The sequence below is a fragment of the Aplysia californica genome, unplaced genomic scaffold (genome assembly GCF_000002075.1).
Source record: "Aplysia californica isolate F4 #8 unplaced genomic scaffold, AplCal3.0 scaffold00065, whole genome shotgun sequence".
Classification (NCBI taxonomy): Eukaryota; Metazoa; Mollusca; class Gastropoda; order Aplysiida; family Aplysiidae; genus Aplysia; species Aplysia californica.
The window spans coordinates 1234585-1239434 of NW_004797335.1; positions in this window are offsets into that span (position 1 = coordinate 1234585).

Below are 4850 nucleotides of genomic sequence, written 5' to 3' on the forward strand. Positions count from 1 at the left end.
AAGTTGGGCACATTAAAAATCTCTTGGTGGTCTAAAATCGATAAGAGCAGGCTTCGGCCGGCACCCGGGCAAAATTTAAAGTTTCCTACCAACTGAAAAAGTTTAATGTGTCCCGCGCGCTCATGTGACTTTATTATCCAGTTGTGAGCGCCGTAAAACATGTACAAAAAAAAAAAAAAAAAAAAGAAATGACAAAAAACAAAAACTAAACTGTAACATTTTCACCAGATAAGAAATACACAAAACAGTCGGTTAACTCTGTTCGTGTTACTCTTTGTTGTACGGACAGCCCTGGTTCAAATACGGGGAATTCTTGAACTGAGGATGTTTGGGGACTTTCCAAAGCTCCCCCACATACCTGAATACCTGGAGGTGTCACCTCTGACTCAGAGGTGGACGTGTAATGACCCTCCATCCTTCATGGTCGCGAGTTACCGTTGTACATTCTACCATATCCATGCCAGTCCACGTTTTAAAAAAAGTGTTAGTAACAGTTTTACGGCACTTGCAACACAAGACGGTCAAATTGGTGCCGCATATTAGAAGTTCTAAAAGAGAGTAACAAACACAACAAAGAAGGAGGGGAGATAGAGAAGATAGTTTTTTTTATAGGAAAGAAGGAGCAAACCACATCAGAGCACCCGCCAACCACTCACGTCCACGTTTTTATATTGTCCATCCAAGTTACTCCTTGTCTTCTCTTGGCTCTTCTGCCCTACATCCATTCCTCAAACACCTCTTTCACAATGGTCTCGTGTTGTTTTAAGCGGCCATAGTATTGTATTTTCCTAAATTTTATTTTATGCAGCAGGGTTTGTCTTTAACGAACGTTACATGGAAAACCAGCCTCTTAAGTAATCCTACTTACAGCATTGACAGGGGCGTTAAACCCAACAATTACAAGTTTTTTAGGATCGAAATAAAAAAAAAAATCACTAGTATAATACGAGTTTAGTTTCAGCCACATGGCTCTAAAATAATGATTTACAAGTGTTTACAGTTGCACATTCACTCTGTAGACTGCGTTCAGCTGAACTTATTTGTTTAAGTGGTATGTGTAAATTTATATGAATGATGTGTACAGTATAATATAATGTCTTAACGATAAAGCCCTATCCCATCTATATGAGCTTTTAACACTGTATGTTCCATCTCGTCAGTTACGGTCATCCACAGATGCAACAGGTTCAATTAAGCCCCTAGAATGACATTACGATCTTTTGGTGAGAAATATACATTTTTACCCTGCTTTTTCGTATATAGTTAATGTATGGTTGTGCAAGTTCTTCTTTATGTGGTTGAACTGGTTTTTCTTGTTTCTGTGAAATATTTTTTCTTGTGTGAATGATTATGTGATTGGTGTAAAGCGCTCAGAGCTTTTACGAGTATGGAATAGAGCGCATAGATCTATATAAATGCAATCTATTATTATTATTGTTATTATTAATATTATTATAGGTTGAGCAACCTTTTCAACAAGGAGAGGCTTGTTTAAAGAAGCGGGATTTCCGAATTTATCGTTTATCTCCGTAAGGACCGCACCAATTGGAATGAGAGCCTTGAAACCCCAAGAAAAAGACTAAACCCTGGATTGTATAGTTGGGGGTTCGAACCAAGGTCACTCGCATCATTGTTCAACAAGTTTCCGCCTGAGCAAACGTTGTCCCCTGTAATCGGTCATTTGTGCAGCGTGTGCCGAGCACTGAGACTTCATAGACCGTTTGCACAACAAACAAAACTGCACTCTAGCCTCGTTTTCAAGATTTACGTTCGGCATTTGAACAGCACTTGGTCCATGAAAGACTAAGAATCATGCCTTCGTACCCGCAATACCCCCCCCCCTCCCCACCCGCCTTTCCCCCTTTTCCCACCCCTTCCCACTCCATAAACATACGCAACCATAGAACAACACCTTGGACGACCCTGAAAGTTTTTGTTTTTTCCCTTGGTCACGAACTGTGGACAAAGATTTTCCCTCGACGCATTATTCAACATAAATCTGGGCTGAGGTCATTTACCCTTCAACGTGTGTCCGGTATTCTAGTCTGAATTTCGTATCCATTATCTGGTGTTGAGTTGAGTTTCACTTTCAGTTGACAAGTTTGTCAGCTAAGGCTATATTATTTCAATTGCGCATGCCTTGCCTTGCACCGTTCGTTCCGCAAACGATGAAAACGGCTGAAAGAAAGAGGAGGGGGTGGGTGTTTGGGGGGAGGAGTCTTACGTCCACAATTTCTGATCAAAACCCTGGACGACCTTGCTGCGCGCCGGGCATGTCAGCGAGACACGTTTCTGCCCAAAGACAGCGAATGAAGTGAGGGATTTATATTCCTCTGCCCCCCCCCCCAACTTTTTTGTTTCGGGGGGGGGGGGGGGGGGGGGGGGAGGGTGGTGCAAAAACTGCAGGATTTACCTGTGTGTTTGCCGAAACGAGCTTTGTTCTTGAGTTTAAAAAAAAAGTAATCACCTTACAAGGCACATGGACGATCATACCCAACGCAGACTGCCTAGTTTCTAAACAGAACTGTGGACTGTAAGGAAATACATAATGTATTCCAAGAAGGACAAGAGAAGTACTTCTGTCCCCTCTCAGAATCCAATCTCAAACTTAGATGCGGAAGTTGAAGTTTGTAACCAGTGGGGCCGGGAGCACTCTTGAACGACAAACTCTTCCTTCAGACTACCTTCAGACCTTCACTAGGGGCTCTCGTGGCCTAGAGGTTAAAGTGTTGGCCTCTCATGCAAAGGTCCCGGGTTCGAATCCGAGTAGCGACCGAAAAATTTTCTTCTCTAAAATTGTCTCCTTTAACCTCCTTTTCTGCTCTCTAGCAATGTTCTGTCGTCTGCTTTCGTTTCCTCTTTCTGCTCCCACCCTCCTCACCTACTTTGACCCCTCCTCTGGGCTCCCGACTCTTTCTGCACCCTTTCTATTGCTACTCCTTGGCTCCTTCCTTCTGCTGTCTTTCAGCCACACCCCTCATCTTCTGGTAGGAAAGATCTACACCTAGCCTTCTGTTACAAGGGCGAAAAATCTCGGAGGGCCCGTGTGCAAGTTGCGCACGTTAAAGATCCCTTGGTGGTCTAAATCGATAAAAGTAGGCTTCGGTCGCCACCCGGGCAAAATTCAAAATTTCCAACCAACTGAAAAAGTTTTATGTGTCCCGCGCGCTCATATGACCTTGTGCAGTTGCGACCGCTGTAAAACACTTACCAAATTTAAAAAAAAAGATAAAAAGACCTTCACTCCGTTGAGTGACAGCTTTGATGTTAATTCGTTCGTGATACCAACACTATATTTTTTTTAGTAAGTGTTTTACTGAGCTCCTGTAAAGTACTATTACATACTTATTCTCTCCATATACCGTCAGGTACATACGAAGGAGAGCCAGTCGACGCCACGCTTCCCTGTCCCTGGCCACGTCCTCCACTTTCGGCACACCCAGGCCTAGGTGATTGCATCATCCCTTATTGGGCCTCTATAGCTTCCAGTTGGTTTTCCTCGTTTTCCTTTTCCATTTGGTCTCCAATATCATGTCCGACAAGGTCATATTGTCTTCGGCACTCTTAGAATAATACAATGTCCTAAATATCTCCATCTTCTTTTTATGGCCGTGTTGATATCTTCCCTTTCCAGCTCTTTTCAACCTTTTATTATTTGAATAAATTCATTTCATTTCATTAGTAAAATTTTCCGTAAATATTTTGCTTGTAAGACTTTAAATTTTTTGTTGAATTGTTTTGTTTGTTTTCCATATCTCAAAACCATACGTCAACACGGCCAAAACATTACTGTTATTGTTATATATTTTTAATTTCTTCTTCAATGAAATGATCTTCGACTTCCTTATGGTTTTAAATTAATTTCGCAAATGCGATCCATGCATTTTCTAAATCTTTGGTAGACGTTGTCAAGGCAGCCTGCAGTTTTGGATATACATGTAATGCTGCCAAGGTACTTGAATTTACTAATTTAATATTACTGTAAAGTAATATATATAGCTCGTATATTGTGACCCCCACAGAGACCCTGGAGTTGCGCAATAGGTCAAGCATATTCGAGATAGGAGGCGGTTTGAGGGGGGAGGGAGCAACTTCGCTTTCTATCCCACAGTGTTTGCAAGTCATTTCAAGTAATCTCCTGAAAAGTAAGATATAGACTGTACTCCGATTATGACCCTTCACAGTTACCCTAGAGTTGCACAGTAGGTCAATTTCTACAACACACACAAGGTGCACATGTCATCTCGAGTAACCTCCTGTAAAGTAAGATATGGATCTAGGTCGAACTCCCACTACGACCCCGTGATGAACTAGAACTGCGTACTTGGACAAACAGATTCGTTTGTTTGTTTTAGTAGAGGTTTTAGTAACGGCACTCGCAACTGCATAAAGTGATATGAGCGAAAGGGGTGGGTGTCAACAGAGAAGTCCTTACAGGGAACCAGACTTACTCTGCTCACCTCTCTAGCTTCAACAGCACAATGTCTGCTTCGACTTTCAAGGCACCATGGAAATAGCGGGTCACAAGAGTGTGACAAACATACAAAAGAAGTAGAGGAAAATGACGATAGTAAGGAATAGGAAAGAAAAAGCAGTAGTTCCCTGTTGTAATTCAGGCACAGTTATGAGCATGACATTGTTGGATCAGCCCATTTACAATTCTACTGTGCACTAGAACGAGAAATGTCTCCCCTTTGGGAATGGTCTAAAGACACTTCAGTCAGTGGCACCGCCCCGAGGGTCAAACAGATTAGATTTAAAGGCTTTTAAAAAAATCAAACAGCTTCGATTTTAAGACGTTTAAAAAATCAGATTCGATTAAAAAAGAACGCCAACAAACACAACAAACC